This window comes from Rousettus aegyptiacus, unplaced genomic scaffold (genome assembly GCF_014176215.1).
Source record: "Rousettus aegyptiacus isolate mRouAeg1 unplaced genomic scaffold, mRouAeg1.p scaffold_m13_p_2, whole genome shotgun sequence".
NCBI lineage: Eukaryota > Metazoa > Chordata > Mammalia > Chiroptera > Pteropodidae > Rousettus > Rousettus aegyptiacus.
The window spans coordinates 51,428,858-51,447,608 of record NW_023416295.1 but is presented as its reverse complement, the minus strand read 5'-3'; the positions used below and the strand labels follow the sequence as shown (position 1 = coordinate 51,447,608).

The following is an 18,751-nucleotide window of genomic DNA, read 5'->3' as shown; positions in this document are numbered from 1 at the left end:
GAAGGAACATTCCAACATATCCCTTTTTCCTAGAAACTGCACAGATGTGTCAGACTCCTTCACTTCTACAAGTTTTGTCTCATATCTTCTTGTATTGTCTTACGAAAGAAGGTATCTGGAGGGTCTGTTTCATCCTGCTATCAGGCCAATCAGCATAATTTAATCAATATAATAAAGCAGCCTGATATTCTCAGGAAAAACAGGATAGTCAGGGTCCCTCTAGATGACAGTATGACCAGGAGCAGAAGAGTTGTGATATCTTGATGTATGAGAGGCAAGATGTTCCATTGTTTTTGACATGATTATCTTTGCTGATAGGAAGTCTAAAGAAAGCAACGTGGTCTACGGCCATGCCATCCTGAAAAAGCCTGATCCCATCTGATCTCGGAAGCTAAGCAGAGTCGAGCCTGGTTAGTACTTGGATGCAAGACCGCCTAGGAAGACCAGGTGCTATAGGCGTAAAAAATAAAATAAAATAAGGTATTGTAAACTGACAAGGTCCTTGTAATCTGTGAGGTCAACCAAGGGTTGCCTTTCCAAAAAATAAATTTAAAAAAAAATTTTTAAAAAGAAAACAACGTAGCTGTGTCAGGATATATTGGTTATACTCGCTAAAAACTCTGTTTTTCCATCAGAGCTGTTATTGGTAAAACTACTTGATTAAAATTGCAATGATATCCAATCGGTCATTTCGAAAGGCCTGTCTGGCTTTTGTATTAATTAATTAGCCAGAAAGGTAAATTAATGGAAAAACAATAGGAATTATCACTGCTAAATTTTCCAGGTACTATTTGATAATGGTATTAATTTCTGCCAATCTAGTATTATTTTTAATTTGCTACCTCAGTGCAGATGTGACTTAATGGTTTCCACTTGACACATCCACCATAATGACCCTCACTGCACAGGAACAAATCTAGGGATTCTTCTAGTTACTAAGTATATATTCTAGGACCAAGGAAAAGAACTGTATTGTGCATTCATGATTCCACTGGCTGTCTTATCAGATGACTCAGACCACATCTTTGTCTTTTAACTAACTTCCAATGTTGCTCATTCTGACGTTGGAATGAATCATAGTGGAGGTTTGGGTCCACTTAGTGGGAGGTTAAAATTAGCTTCAGTTCAGAGACAACCTCTAATAATTCCTGGAGGGTCTGGGTATTAGCCTTTCCCCGGGCATGTTCACCTTGTTAATACTTACATTAACAAGTTTCTGCCATTTTTTGACTAAAGGCTATTTTTGCCCAGAGTAGGTCTTTTACTTCTCCAGTTGGACTATGATAGGATAAAAATCTCTTGTTACAGTCCTGGAGGCTATGCAAGGTGGTGAGGTTGGCTCTGTGTGAGAATCAGGCATCCTTGAGGCAAGTGTGCAAAGTGAAAGATTTTATGAATAGTAATGTTGGTTATCTCAAATATGGAGTGGCTGCTTCTATAAATAAAGAAGGTTTAGGGTGATTTAGGGATTCGTATTTCTTGTTCTTACCTATTTTTACCAAAATGACCCTATACCTTAGGTTGCAACATCTTCCACATCATGCTTTAATGTTAGTGAAGAGACCTGGAGGAGTTTCGCGTTGGCTCTGCAACTTTGTAACCCTTCCAGTCAGACTCGGTGTTATCTATCTTGTGGCTGTAAAAGATAAGGAATCTTTTAAAAATTTTAGAGGGATTTTCTAGTTATTTTTCTTTTTTCCATGTTTTGAGCCAAGTATTCAAAAACTTGAACATCTCATTTTCCCTCAGTACCATCTAGGATTTTCAGAAGTAGCCATCCCATGCAACGATCTTTGTAATCTCTATTGTGACATAACCACTAATGTAACAGACAATCACTATAGAAATATGAATATAAGCACACTATAGTGATATAAATTAGATCTCATATAATCATGCGAAATGGATATTAAGATGACATACTGACCCATGACCAATCCTGTATCATGATGGTTGTCAGTATTTTCTCCAATTTGTTTGAAGTCTTTTAAGCTCTCCAAGGAGCTTTGGGTTTGAAACTACTCAATGCACAGGTGAGGGAATAAGCGAGGGTGGGGTGAAATGGCAACCATGTGTTCAGAGCAATTTGCCTGAACCTCGGCCTGGCCTGCCATCTGTCATGCTCCTCTCTGGAATACCTCAATCACAAAGTCAGTTTTCCTCCCAGCATTTTAGGGCATGAATTCTCTCCATTATTTTCAACAACCATCACTAGAAGTCTGACTCCTTGAAGGCTCATGTCACAAAATTAGAATGTGTTAAGATTTCTCCTCTGTAAATTTCTGTAATAGATTCAGCCAGACTCCCTTCATCTCCTAAATCCTATTGAGCAATGTTAGACGTACACATCTTCAGCACCGTCATGTACTAACAGGATCTAATCTGATACAATTATCTGATTATTTTCATAATGACAAATGAAACTATTTGATTCCATATTGTACAAGAAAACTTGGTGTTCTAGGTGTCATCTTCTACTCATAGAAACCATCAATCTTAATATCACCTTACTCAAAGTTTGCTCAGAAGGCGAACAAATTAACAATCAGGAATAATATCTAATAATGGAAACATTATGTTCTGAGTTGTTTCATCTAAAAAAAGAATGGGTCTTTTTAAATAAGTAAGAATATGGATTATAAAGCATTTTCTTATATAGAAATACCATTTTATAGCACCTTCTACTATGCTATATTCAGCCTTGAAGTAGAAAGTCTCCTATGGAAGTGGAACTTAGAAACTTGATTTAACTAACAGCTAAGAATGATTTTAATTTGTGTATCAATTATTCATATGTAAATGTTTCCAGGCTACAAGGAATATGTACACAATTTGTCACATAAGCAGAGCAATTTCTTCACAAGATAAATATGCTTAGCAAATTATTTGCTCATAAAGCAAAGGTGAAATTAAGCTGAACCTTTACTGAAATATCAAAAATGTGAATTAGTCAGGCACAAATTAGTTTTTCCTGTAGCGGTAAAAACAGTATCTAATAGCTTTACAATCACGCGATATTTAATATCCATATATTTGCATATAAATTACTCTTTAAGATATCTTTAATATTTATATGGAAATACTGCTGAAAATGTAGCGAATGTTAAAAGCAGCAATAAAATGCATATAAAAAAGTGTTAATAACATATTCCTCCTCATACTGCATGAATGACTCCTGTATTAAATTTTCTTAGTTTATGCTTCCCAACAATATTTTTCAAATGCTCTAATGTCATAAGCATAGCAAGCTGACTGCAAATCAAACTGTTTCTTCTGCTTCTAGTCACTAACACTAATACAAAAATTTTGAAATTAAAATTTACCTGACAATTTTGCAGATGATGCATGAGGCTGACTAGCATACCTCCTTAATTTTTTTTTCTATGGTTCTAATATTGAGAGCGAAACCCATGCACGTCTGCTTTCAGACAAAAAGGATATAAAAGAATAATCACTTTACATCATGCAAAGTGCAATTGATGCATAACTTAAACTGCATACCTCCCAATGTATTGGGGTAGAGCCTTTCTAAACATCTGGCAAGAATTGGAAGATTGTGGCACAATGTCTGGTATTGTGGGTTGAACTATGTGCCCCCAAAAGTTATGTCAAAGTCTTAACCCCTGGTACATGTGACTGCGATCTTATTTGGAAATAGGATGATTGCAGATATAGTCAAGTTAAGATATAACCATACTAATCTTATACGATTGGTCATCTTATAAAGAGAGGAGAAAAGATACAGGCAGAAAACACAGGGAAAATGCCATGTGATGATGGAAGCAGGGCTTGGAATGATGCTTCAATAAGCCAAGGGGTACAAAGAATTGCTGGCAATGCCAGAGGCTAGAGAAAGGCATAGAACATCTTCCTTAGAGCCTTCAGTTATACTGTGGCTCTGCTGGCAATTTCTAGCTTCCAGGACTGAGAGAAAATACATTTCTGTTGTTTTAAGCCAACGAGTTAGTGGTCATTTGTTGCAGCAGACCTAGGAAAAAACTAATAAACCTGAATTTTTGTGAAAGGCACTGCTTTCCATTACACATAGGAGGCCTTTATTAAAATATGTGTTTTCTGAAAGGACAATCAATTAATATATTAGCAATTGTTAATATATCTTTCTGAAAACAGACTGAAGAAAAGAGACACAATCATTTTTGATGAAGATGAAGAAAGTTATGGAGTATGGGAATCTATCCAAAAAAGAGTGACACAGCTGGAGTCTGATGATTGAACTTTCTATTTATTCTATTTATTCACCAGATAGAGTGAGAGCCTATGAACTGGGAAAAAAAAATATGGATTAGGTGGCAGTCAGGGTGCTAGAAACATCCATATAATTCTACACCATATTGAGGACCAGGGCAAAAATATAAACATTTCCTATGATGTTCACATTAAGACCAAGGTAAGAGAAAATTGTATGGAAATAAATTCATTGCATGGAATAGAAAGAGAGGTCTTTAAGCATTATAATGTTCAATATTTGCTGGAGTTAGAATAAAATGTAGGCTAGAGAGAGCATCAGTGGAAGGAATTAGTGTCCAATAAATTGAACTAAATTATTACTTAAAATGTAATATAGTGATAATATCTATACAAATGATGTGATAAAGAAAGAATATTCATATACCAAGAATGGACCATTTGAAAGCTGCAATCATCTGGAATAATTTCTTTTATTTTATCTAATTCTTTCATAAAGCTTCATTGAGATCTTATGGCAGCTCTAGTCATTTAAACAAAAGCCCTGAAGTTAGATTACTATGCCAAAATTATACTTTAGAAATGAAATTTTACAATATGAATTTAACAAAACTCAGAACTCACACTTTAATTTATCTGTGAAGCAATTTTTTAGTGCATTTGTTTTGTTATTATCCAGATGATGAAAAGACCATATGGTAATCCAGACAAACTATTAAAAATTTGCAAAATACAGTTTTAATTGGTTTTGGATCCAAATTTTTTGATAGTTTAAAGAACTAACCATATTATTTTTAAAAATGTCATTCTATTTCACTACAATGAATTTTAAATATACTTTACCTCTTCTGGGGCTCTTTTCTTCTATAAGTTCTTGGAATTCACAGTGCTTAGTAGGAGCTAAAGCCAAAAGTAAATATATAGACAGTTGGAGCTATTTAAGTAAATGGAGGCCTGTGAAAATTGAGAAATTCTGTATTTGTAGCTAGCATGTATAATCAAAAGCAGAAAAACCTTTTTCAGTGTTATTCAATCAATCTTGGTAGTAATAAATTGTTTTCTTTACCTTCAAAACATTTTCAGACTCAAACTACTCCCCATTTTCTACCAATACTCACAATCTTCTACTTGGACTATTGCATTAGTCTCCTGACCAATCATCTCCCAATTTCCATTCATTACCATTTATAGCTTTTTTTCCATGACAGCATCCAGAAAAATTCTTTCAAAATGTCATTAAGACCATGTTACTCTCATTAAAATACTTCAGTAGCTTCCTTTTTCACTTACGGTAAAATCCAGTGGACTTACCACGGTTATTAAAAGGTCATAAATGACCTGGCTCCCAGTTATCTTTCCGACTATGTCTTCTACCACTTTCTCTGTATTGCTTACTCTGTTTCATTTACAATAGACTTATTTTTGTTTCTCGCGTATAACATTAACACTTCCACTTCATAGTCTTTGCATTTAGTATTTCTCCTCCTTGAAGTGCTTTTTTACTTAGATATTGATGTCATTTGCTTTCTCATTACATTTATGTTTGTTCAAATACCTCCTCACCTGAGAGGCTGTAGCTAACTGCTCAATATGGAACATGATAGTCTCTATTTATTTTACCCTGTTTGCTTCTTTCTGTTTGCTGCTTTGTAGTATCCACTGTCTGTCTTTATTGTCTGACTCCCCCCAACTAGACTGTAGATTGTGTCACAGTAGGGATGGGGTTTTGCTTACACTACATTCTCATGTATTCTACCTGGTGCTTAAAATCATGCCTGGCAGAGAGAAGGTGTTCAATAAACATTATTGAATAATGATTATTTTTGAATAAATACATTAATTTTTTCAACAGTACTGGCCTATAGATACTGAAGTAATGACCTGGCTATTATAATTTACTAAGGAATGAGTAGATCTGTGTGATAGAATTTTTAGTGAACTAGTCAACATAGGAATCAAAATTTACTTTAACATATCAGGTTTTCATGCTCCAGTGATTTGTGCTAAATTTAATGTTTGATCTAAAATCATGAGACTGCCTTTGGATTCATTCTTTGCCACAGTGAATTATCTAATTAATTTTTGTATGAATTTCTTTCTTCGTTTACCTTTATGCTTTCAATCATGAACACGAATTAGTGATTAAAATGAGAATCATGAAACCATTGAATGTGCTCAAGATATTAAACAATATCTAGAACTACAAACTTTCAAGATGTATGAAAAAATCTGGCCTCATCTGTGAGACTGCTTTGATAGAAAGGAGGTAACATTTTTCTAACTACAAATAAAAAATCAGAGCAATCCTAGAATTAGTATATCCATAGTTGCTACCTTAAATATGGGTTTTATTATTGTAAAATTACAAACAAGTCTAAATATTGATGCCTTTTTTGATGAAAACCAGATTAATAACTTTATGTAAGCATTGCATTTTCAACACACAACATTTTGAAAGAAAATCTCAAAAACTGCCTGTAATTGGAAAGAAGATTCTTGCCTAAGAGCAATATAACGTAAAACAAAAATAAACAAATGAAATCTTTTTTGATATTTTCTTCAAAATAAGTTTCAAGAATCACCTTGAAGAGTTGAAGCTGTATATTAAAAGAAAATTTAATAAAGCCCTTTTCTGTAATTATAAGGCAAAAAACATTGTACCAAATAAAAAATGTTTCACTATTTCTATGTTTTGCTACACTTATTTCTGAAGTTTAAGAATATTTATATGTCAAAACCAGGAGGACAGCATTCTAATGTGATATTAATTAAGATGAATATAATATAGGAAAAAATTATTTTTCTATTCAAAACCTTGAATTTAGCTGCTTATATACTAAGCTTTCATAAATAAATAAATAAATAAATAAATAAATAAAGCTAAACACACGAAATAGAAAAACAAACCTAGTTTTGTTCCTTATTTTAAATTATTTTTTGTCCAAATTTTCTCCCCATTCTCAATAATAAATTATCTCTTTTGTTGAAGAGGACGTTGTGCTATTCTAATTTCTGTATACATTTCCCTTTGTATCAACTTTCTTATTCTTCAGTACATAAAATATTTTGCATTTTAATACTTCAATAAATAGATATTTTACTTTTAAATACACAAATAGACTTCTGTGGCACACAGATTTGATATATGATGAAGCTAATAAAGAACTGTCTCAGAATGAACAATATATCAATAGCCTCGTGACAGCCAGATAGATTAATTCAAATTAATACCAAAATAGACCATGATATATTGGCTTTCCAATAGTACTTCATCTTTTGACAAATAGGAATTGCACTATGCAGTGTAGATATTATTTAGAACTCATTGAGTTCTCAAATTTGATTGACTTATATACATAAAATCGATGACAACACCTGGAAGAGAAAACAGAATATCATTTTTGTGACAAAAGGACCTGTTTAGGAGACATCAACACAAATGGTAAAAAGCTGTTAGAAGTTTTCTTAAGCTGAAGTGATAAAATTTCTTTCAAGTTTTGAGATATGAAAGTCCAAAGTTCAATTTTCAGCAGAAATTAATTTTTCACTTTCTGGCATCAAGAATATACACAGTCTTGATATCTATCTGTGATTAGAGGAAAGGCCACAAGACAAAGGCAAACTCTAGAATAATTTAAAAGACCCATTCTCTGATCTCCCAAATTGTTGAGAGGAAAAAAAGGAGAGAAATATCTATATGGAAAATCCTCTTATTTTTTGAAAAATTACTTCCACTTTATCATTTAAGTGCCTTCAAGAATAATTAAAATATTTAAAAATGACAAACGATCTTAATTGTTAGCTCAAATAATTAATAGTAAACTCATGTCTCACTTTTTTTCCCCAGTAACACTTTTTTTTTTTTTTGCCTCTATTTCTGTCCATGTGTTGGTTTCACCATGAGATTGTTTCTAAGACCATGGAATTAGTTCCAGACTTCAGATCAATTCATGACAATACAAGAGAATGGACAAAAAATATTTATAGAATTATTTCCAGAAGATAAAGGAATAATTGTGTCAGTTTTCCAGAAAATATTTTTTTACATCCCATTGGTTCAAACTGGGTCACATGTCCATTCTTAAACTAATCATTGTGGAGGGAGGATGGATTAGTATCGGTTCAATTGGACCCCCTTTAGCAGGTGGTGGAGAGGCCAGCATCTGCTGACACACAGGGAATATGTGAGAATATGTGAGAAAAAAGTTTATACTTATACAATAAGGAAAAAGGGAACTCTGCTAGAGATGAAAGGGAGGAATAGATACTAAACAAATGACAATGTATACTATAACTATACATACTCTTAATGTATAAAGAAAATAAACTGTTTTCATATTCTTGATAAAAAAAAGATCTCTATACATGTGTGTATATATAAAACCTAGCTTTACTGATAAAGTTTTGACTTCTATTTAGTAGTAGGTTACTATGGTCAATAATTTTATTCCCATTATAGAATCAGATTGCTTTATAGGTCACAAAATTTACAATTATTGCAAAAAAAAATGGCGAAAAACATAATTAAGCTAGCCTATGAAATTATTAATTGTAATCCTATTTCTTATTTATGTGTTCTTATATATAATGAAGTTCAACCCAAAATTAAATGTATGTCCATTGGGGTCCATTCCTAATTTAGGTCCATTTAGCATTAAAGATTAAAATCCTTCATCCTGCAGATTTTACTTTTTTTTCAATTTCAAATCCATTAATAAATCAGAAACCCATCTCTTCTATCAATTGAGATTTCAAATATTAGATGACTGCTTCATTTAAAGTAAATGCTATATTTGGATTCAAATACTCTCATAGTTAGAGACATATTGCCTATAAACTCCAACGTCCCCCTACTCCATCTCAGCACACCATACACTATCATTTGTTTTGAAGAGAACACAGGACTCCTGGCCACATGTTTCCAGTTTAGGTTAAAAAGATGGTGGTTTGTAATGGGTATGTGATGTAATCTTGCCCTCTGGCATTTTCTTTGCCCAGCAGACAATAATAAAGAAAAGAGAGATAATTAGTTTTTCTTAAAAAATTACTTTTTGGTTAAAAAAATCTTCTCCAGGACTAAAATCTATCAGGGTTTTGGCTAGATGTGGCCCCAGATTTCTATCTCTCTTGATGCTACTTGCTACACATTTCTTGCTGTTTTGTTCTTACCACTTAATGTTTGAACGGACAGCAGTCATTTTTGAATGTTTAGACATTTGGACACCTATTTTGAGGGCTAAAGCTACATCTCCATTATTGCTATTCTAGTTGCATTCTTGGTTATAGGCAAAATTTAAACCTATCAATGGTCATTCGGCAGTAGCAGAAAAGGCATCTCCAGGAAGGGTAGAGAAGAAAGAGTGTGTTGCTTACAGTTTATGTATTTTTATTTTTCAGTATTACATTATTAAATCAGAAGCCTATCTCTTAATTATTAATTTTTTATATTTTTAAAGGACAATTGGGGGCTATTACTTTTGAGCTAGAGGGAGAAGAAACACCTTACATACATGGTTCTTAGGCCAGAGTACTATACTCTAGCTTTATGCTCCACTTCTAACATATTTGTTAAAACCACACTGTTCCTGTTCCTGACTGCTTTTCTTTTTCCATATGACTTGCAATTTCTGCTCTGAGTCTCACCATCTTGCTCAGGGCTCCACCTGCCTAACCTTTACCTGTTTCCTTCTTACTGGGAGACTGTACCTTATTCCTAAGAGTCATAGTGACTGTGTTGGCAAACTGTGGACTTGCTATACCCTGGATGGAGAATAGCATTTCAGTCTCCAAGAATCACATTCTTGCACCATGCTTCCAATGCCCTAAGTCCTTTTTTGTGCTCTTTTTAATTATAGGGAAATTTTTAGATACAGACATTATAGAACAGGGCAAAATTTCCTTCATACTCTTAGATTCTGGAAATTGTACATATCAAACGATGATAGATCTCAAGATAGAGCAATTCCTCTGTAAATACCTATTATCAATACACTCCCCCACACCCCTTTTTTTTGTCCAAAGTTTACATCACAGAATATCTTGTGGCTAGTTATAGTATTTAAAATAATACCATGCTGGATATTTCACTGTAAGTGCTAGGTCTAACTTGTCTAATTAAGAAACTGGATAAAGTCACATCCAGCCTTAAAAATATATATTTTTTGTTCAAACCACAAATATAATCGTATATAAACATCAGACAGGAGATTTAATATTACTTTTAATCTGGCGTTATTTGTTAGGCTCTTGCCAGCTGTTCTGTAAAAAAAAACCCTAAGATATAGTAGTTTGTCACTCTAGAAGTTTATTTCTTACCCATGTTATATCCCAAAACATGTGTTCAGTGGGCAGTTTTGCATGAAGCAATTCAAAGATCCAGGCTCCTTCTGTTTGATTGTGCTGTTATTCATGTATGGTTATGGATACTTTCTCTTCCATCTAGAGAAAGAGTTCATAACATCTACCTGCTTCTTATCCTTTTTAGCCTAAAAGTTACAAAATCACTTTTGCTTATATCGTCTGGGAAGATTGTAGTCCTATAGAAATGGAGGCTTGAAAATATAGTTTATGGTGGGGAAGACCTTTTTCAGAAACCAGTCTTTTCTATGAAAGGGGAACACAAATTGCGAGAAGAACCAATAGCTACCATGGCTAAAACAGTGATATTAACTAGAGAGATTGTTTTAGTAATCATGTCATGTATAACAAACAAACATTCATCTTGGAAAATACTTCATAACCCTGCAGAAGTGGGATTTGGAGCTTCAAGCTCTTAAGCTTCTATTGTAAACCAAAGGACAAAAAGATGTTGAGAAAATCTATTTTACTTGAAAATCTACTTAAAACAATTTAAAAACTCAGACGCCTACTCAGGCTGCAGTGTGGTCATTCAGCGAAAACTCCCACAAATGATTATAAAAAATGAAAAAAAGATTTTAAACAAATTCTCAACAATTTGAAATAGCAATACATTAAATAAAGCAGGCAGAAACTACATGAGTGGTTGCCTTTGAGGGACAATTGTGACAAGTAAGAATTACAAGTATGTAGCTTCTCTTTTTTGTCTGAGAATACCTCATCTCCACCACTTCTCGGCACCATAGGCTTACCAGCTTAAGGTAATAGTGGACAAAGTTCAAAGTTGATCTCCCAGGTCTTAGAATGATATAAAATACACGTGCACGGGGAAGTTGTGCTAGTTATCCATTCATTATTGCCTCTAAGCTCCAAGTTTAATATTTACTATTTGCTCTACAAACATGGAGGTGGGTCTTATGAATATTTTTTTCTTTTTTAGCAAACAGTAAGCTTTATTAGTAGAGGGCACTGAATAGACAGTTGAAGGAGGGAGGAATTGTGCTTGATTTTTTTGTGCTTTCAGGCAGCGTCTTGCAGCTTACACAGCTTCCCAAGCTCACTCTAGCTCCTGCGGCGTGCGTGGCTTCTCTGGTGTTAGCTCCTGCAGTGTACACCACCAGCAGCCAGCATTTACCTTAGCATCTATCCGAGGCAGACTTGTAGCAGAGTGCCTTAAATGAAACACCTTCCCTTGAGAAGCTTTCCCTGGCATTTCTAGATAGGTATCTGACAAGTTCTTTTTACACAGTGCCAGAATGACTTTTTCTACCATCCAGTGAGCCAGAGAGAGCTATGCCTTCCAGCAAGATCTTCATCTCATCCCTGGGACCTCTTTTTTGGACCTGCGATGTTAGGATATGCCCTCTAGTCAAAGCTTGCCTTCTCCTGCACAAAAATTCCATAAAATTTTTATATACTAACTGTAGGAAAATGAGATGGGTTGGAAAAAAATTCACACAAGGCTGCTGCTGAGTAGTTCATAAATGCATGTTTACAGAGATCTTTGAAAAGTTACACTGCTATGAGATTTTTGAAAAGAAGGCATATAAGTCAAGCTGCATGCTGTTAGTTAAAATTGAAATATTTTAGAATAAACTATCTGAGAGGAAGTAGGGGATAAGTGCATATTTTTCATCTTTTTTTAAAAATTATGTTTTAAGGAAAGTAAAATAAAATCCATAATTTAAATCCTTAAGAAATGACTTGGAAGAAATGGTGTATTCTCTGTTTCAACTAATAAAGTTATGATGGTACTTGATTAGTTGCTCTGTCTAATTAGATTTAACTGCCTTTAGTAAAATCCATTAAGAAGTGCTCACTTGATCTCAGACACAATAATGCAATGTCACTGGAGTTCAGTTGGCGTTCGGGGTAGATGTGGAATGGGAGTAGGGTTCAGCCAGATGTTCTTTTATCATGTCCCCTTAACAGGAGAGGTTTCGATTTATTCTGCAGCATTTGCACCTGCAGAGACCCTAAGGGAAATTTGCCTACTTAGCAGAGAAACCCAGGGGGAGGAAACCGGATTGTCCACTCTTATGGCTAAGTGTCTTGAGAGCATTTTCAGGAAGTGGAGTAAATTCCATTATATCTGATTTCACACCAGTGTGCCTTTCTTCTTTTTATTTTCTCTATAGCCAAGGTGTGTAGAAAACTTTGGGATGGGAAGTTGGCCATCTGAATGGAAGTTCTTTTTTTCCATATTGCTATTAAAGTCACCTAATGAAACGCTACACTTAAAACCAGTAATGTTTGAGGATTCTTAGACAGTTTTAGGATTAAATTATAAATAAAATTTTATTTTTATTTAACTTTATAAGTTCTAATTCTTTTTTTGATTTAGCAAATATCTTGTATCTTAAAAAAAATAACATCTTAAATGCTAAGAGGTTTTGTAATATTAAGGTAAATTCTATTTCAGAAGGGAAAGGATATGTATGCTGGGAACAAATAAATAAATGTAAGGAGAGTGGTGACAGCCAAGTTTCTCATTCTTGGAAATGGAAAGCCATAGGCTAGAATGAACTATGTGGAACTGGATTAGACATAGAGACATCAGTATGAACTCATTTTTAACTTAATATAGATGGATAGAGAAATGATGACAGGTTTGTGTATATATATGTCTTAGTTCTGTCTGTTCTGAGGAAGCAGTGACAGCACAGTAGACGTTATCACACCAAATACCCACATTGTGGTTTATTCTGACAAAGGGAATCAATGTTCCTTGGAGAAATGACTGATTCTAAAGATGAAGTAGGGAAACATACAAGATAAAGCTAGAGCATATTAAGGAAGTGCTCAAACAAAGCGGCGAGGGTAGGAGGGGGCGTGTCTAGCTCAGGAGCCAACCTGAAAGAGCTTCTAATGACCAGAGCTGGAACAACTCGAAGGACAAAATAACGTAGTGTCAGATTATAAACCAGAGTGTAAAATAAATATTCATGAGTACATACTAATTTAAAAGACTGAATAAAGAAATAAGCGGGGGGAAAGAGACAAACCTTCTTTATAGAAGAATTTCAAAGAATTTATATAGCTACTTCTGCTCTAGGACATAGAGTTTATTCCCCTCTTCTCCATGCCCTCCCTGTTGTTGCTACACTTAGTGACTGGCTTCCAGAGAGACTATGAAAAGAGGGGCAGTACCTTTACTTTGGAGAGACATGACAAATTTTACCTTGGCCAAGTACAAGGTTAGCATCATCAGTGATAAGTCATGTTGATGGTATGTACCCCTGATATGATATGAGGAGAATGGTATTTCACCTCTGTGCTCTCCTGAAAACTAGTATTCCAAGACTAACCATGAGAAAAGCATCAGACAAACTCACTTGAGAAACATTCTACAAAATACCTGACCTGAAAACTGTAAAGGACTTATAAAACAAGGAAAGTCTGAAAAATGGTCACAGACCAGATGAGACTAAGAAGACATGATGACTAAACAATCTGGCATGGTGGATGGGATCCTGGAACAAAAATAAACAGCGGAAAAACTATTGAAATCTGAATAAAGTGTGGAGTTTAGTTAATAGTAATGTGTCAATGTTGGTTTCTTAGTTGTGACAAATGTATGTATTGTAAGATTTTAACAATACAGGAAATTGGTGAAGGATATATAAGAAATCTCTAATAATATAACTTTCTATAAATCTAAAACTACTATAAAATAAAAACAGTTTACTTATACATAAACTTTTTAAAATTAAATCTGTATGAATTGACAGCCCCAATCTGTCATTTTACCTCACAGTGCAATGATCTAAGAAGAAATAAAAATTATATCATGGGCACGTAAATTCTAAAAACTTAATCCATGTTGTATCAAAAAAAGCATTCAATTGAAATGAACAACAGTTTTAGATGCCATGAAGAAAATGAGGGGAGAAAATAGACTATGCAACCATTATATTATTTTTTAAATTAAAAAAAGAGAGAGAAAATTCCCAAATTGTAAAATTTATAGCATGGAGCCATGAGTTTAGGGTCTTTCAGATACTCTGATCAGCAGATGTGAATGATACAAAAGATTAAGTGATTCGTTATGAAGTAATAGTTTAGAATTTCAAATCTGCTCTTAAACAGATTGGAGTCTTTCCCAACTCCTCAATTGATTGTGTTTTCTATACCCCATTTAATGTTCCTGATTTACCTAGGATATCTTCATAGAAGAGCCCTTGAGCAGTTTTCACAAAGTAACTGTTTATTGGAAAAAGACTCTTAAAATAAGTGCAAGAAGATTTATTTTGTTTCTTCTAAAATTTCTGGAATATGAGTTATTTATTATTATTTACTATGTGCTAAATAAATACTATTATTGAATTTCCATGATTCCTTTTCCCCAAACCACAATACTTAGCCTGTTCTTATAATTCCATTATTTCACATTTTCATAAGTGGTGTTACATGCCAGTACTATCATCACACCAGTCATTCATGGTCTAATGAGGAACTGGTGGAGGGCGTAAACTCTCATGAACTTCTCTGTGGCTGATGGCAAAGCTGCATCAGTACTCTGAAGGTGTTCCCCAAAGAGAGTCCAGTGGTGTGACCTTTAGAAGCAAACAAAGAAAAAAAATGAGGGAAGAAGGATTCAGAAATGCAACAGGGAATATGGACAGAGTGCCAACAGTATCCTTTCAGTCTTAAAAATATATTATTTTCCCTCTTGTAATAGGAAGTGTCTTGAAACACTTTCCATTTTCCACTCAAATGATTTCAACTCAAATGTCACAGTCTCAGGAAAACTTTGCGTAATAAAGTTAGTCTAAGCTTTTCAAATATCGTTTCCATACAGTCTCACTGATTTTTAGTTTGGGATAATACACATTTATTGTTATGTCTATTTGCCTAATATTTTCTCCTTTCCCAATTATCCATTAGCATGACTGTGCCTACTATTGCTTATTGCTTTACCCTGGACCTTTGGATATAATAGAGCCCTCAATAAATATTATTGGAAGAAAGGATAAATGAGGGCAGGGCAGAAAATGGGGCCTAAATGCTTAGGAAGAGCAGTGAGGCATTCAACTTCAATAAGAATTTTACCACCCTTCCTTGTGATTTGAAGAATTCAGTGCTGAACCAATATGACTCCATTAATTACAGAGAGTTTGTAGAGAGAAAATTCATTCCATTTATGATTAGAATGGACTGTTTTTTGCTGATGACCACAAACATTACAGAAGTTAAGAAAAGTCTATCCACCAAAGATATTCCATGTTTTCCAAAATTAGTTAAATCCCAACCTGAACAATGCATTTTCAGCTCAATAACTTGATCACTCATGCAGCAAGTCTTTATTGAATGCCAGCTTTGTGATAAGTAGTGGAAATTACTACTAATACAAAGATATGAAGAAGATATATCTCAACTTTTATGATATCTAGTTAGTTGGAAAAGATATGTTTGAAATAAATGAGGACACATTATTGACTTCAGAATAGTTTATAAATGATTTGAAGGTAAAGTATGGCCATAAAGGATAATAAACAATAAAATGATATTAACCTTATTATTAACAATACACACATACACAATATGTAACATTCTAGATGGATTAAATAGATCAAGGATTTAAGTATATTGTTTTTGAGAAACTAAAGAAAAAATTTTTTGTAATACTGTGAAAAACAGGCTACTTTTGAAAGATAATGCAAACCAAGAGGCTATAAAAAATCATTGTAAATTTGACTATAGTTGCTTTTTCTGAATGGCAGAATACCCTGAATACAAAATTAAAATATAAATGACAGAAAATTCCCTTTTGAATGGGATTTATAGGTCACAAGAAGCAAATTTTTCTACTGTAATGACTAGAAAAATGGGATAGCTATGAAAACAAAAAAGTCTTGAATTAAAATTTCAGAGAAGAAAGAGCTTTTCATATGTGGGGTAACAAGAGACAGCTCTTTTCTTTCTCAGGGACATTTTTCAATTCTGAGTACAAACTGATTACCTTGGCTTTTGTTTAGGGACTGTACTAAAAGGAAGATAAGCAGCAGAGATTTTGAAGATCATTCTAGTTGGTAAGATGGATGAGAATCTAGAGAGGTCCTATACATATGGCTGGTTTTACCCACTAATTATGATGTGGGAGATTTTGAAACCAAATATAACAAGAGCCTAATAAGGTATGCCCCAAACCTCTTACATGCAGGCTGAACATGCCAATTTTTTTAGGAATGAGGCAACAGATACTTGCTAGGCTCTGAAATAAAAGACCTTGGCAGGGGCATATTAAAGGAATAAGGAAGAACTGGAAGCAAACTAAATCTAAAAATGAACATTAGCTCCCCACCTAACTCAATACCTAACTGAATGGATGTAATTAGCACCTCGCCTTATCTGCCTGGCAGAGCCAAGAGGAAATCCTGGGAGGAAAATAACATCACCCTACAACCTTTACAGTTTTTTTTTTTTTTTACCCTATGCACAATATTTAATGTAAAACAAAAATCATGAGTTATACAAATTGGCAGAAAAATATGCTTAAAAACATTGAGAAGAAATAGGCAATAAAGTCAGACCCACAGGTGGTAGGTACATACATTAGACTTAGCAGGAAAAAGACATTAACTTAAATTTATGTTAATGAAAATAGATTAAAATATGGACAAAACAGAGGAAAAGATGTTCCACAATCAGAAAATTTAAATCTATACGAAAAATAAAATGGGCTTTCTGGAAAAGAAAATATTACATTTGAGTTGGATGAGTCAACACAGTAGAAGGCAGGATTAATGATCTAAGGACAAGTCAATAGAAAATAGAAAATATACAAATTAAATCACAGACGGGGGAAAATGCAAATAAAACCAGTACGGAGCAATAAAGGAAATGCGGGACATATTCAAATGGGAATGGAAAGAATTCTATAATTTTATGATTAAATATCAGTTGGGTTTTTGTTTTTGTTTTTGTTTTCGTGGTCCTGAGACCCTGGGCTGTAATCTTCAAAAGCATTTCTTGACTTTTTTTTCCTCTTCTTAAGTAAACTAGGAAGGCTGGAGGGATAGAAGTTTTAATTGTCCTTCCCCAAATCTGGTAAGTATCTGATAAAGTAGTTTCCCCTGAGGCAAGTCTCTTTGACTGTTTATGGTCCCAACCTGTTTCAAAATTGTTTCCCCTCTCCCAGACTAAACTGCTAGTAAAGGTTTTTCCAATCTTCACCTTAATAACCAGGAGTTTCTTGAAGGTAAAAACTCATGAAAATGCAGAGGCTCCCTTAAGACTAGGCCCCCAGGAGTTTTAAATTCTCAAGCCAGTCCACACTCAGCTTCCAGGAATTAGTCAATTACAATGTGAATAGTCCTACAAATTACCGGCTCCAGCTGGTAAATTGACCTCAGCTGTGATTCTTTACATTCACCTATCTCTCCAGTTTTCAAGACAGCATTGTTCTGTGACCTCAGTTCCTGGATGGATCTAAGAGGAGCTGTTGCCGTTGATAGTTGTTGATAGTTCGGTGATTACCTCCAAGCTCTTTACGACTCAGAGTGGAAATCGTAAGTCCAGATCACTTTTTATTAGTTTCTTGCTTTGCAGCTTCCATGACAACACTAGCATTCTACATTCAAAATGTAAATGTATGTGAATGAAGCTTGTTCTTAAAAACGCTTGAGATTGTTTTTTTCTCTTAAGTCCAAGATGAAATAGACAATTTTTTTTTAGCCTCTCTTTCTTGGCGGTAAGATATTTTCCAGTCTTGTTTTTCTGAGTGCGTTGTCTTTTACAATCCATGTTTTATTCAGAGTTCTCAATTCTGGTGTCTCATGCCATTCTAGGGAAGGCTTTGTCTTTATCTTCTAAAAGTAACAGATCAGCAAAACCCTCAGCCACAGCTTCTGAACCAATTTAAGCTCTGGTTTCCTGACCCTGCTTCACTCTTCTTAACATTGTTGCAAGTTCATATGAGAATTTAAAGGTTATTTGTTCCATTATTTTAAATCTAAAACATCCATGTATTTTTTTTTTTGCAAGCATTTTTTTCAGTTTCTTTTTATTTGTTGACTTGTTTTCAATATTTAGTCTAAAAGTTCATTCCTTTCTGGTTCTCAACTGTATTGTGGAAAGTTCAGGTCATAAAATAGGTGATCCTTGCTTAGATATCTGAGATGTAATTTGCATTCACTAACGAAAGCAGTTATTTGCCCCATAGGAACTGGGCATGTAGAATGCAATA

The 18,751-nt window shown here is 34.1% G+C and overlaps 1 pseudogene; it reads left to right on the top strand.

The window, feature by feature from the left end:
- Nucleotides 1-340: 340 nt before the first annotated feature.
- Nucleotides 341-459, top strand: LOC118614885 (annotated as a pseudogene).
- Nucleotides 460-18,751: the final 18,292 nt, after the last annotated feature.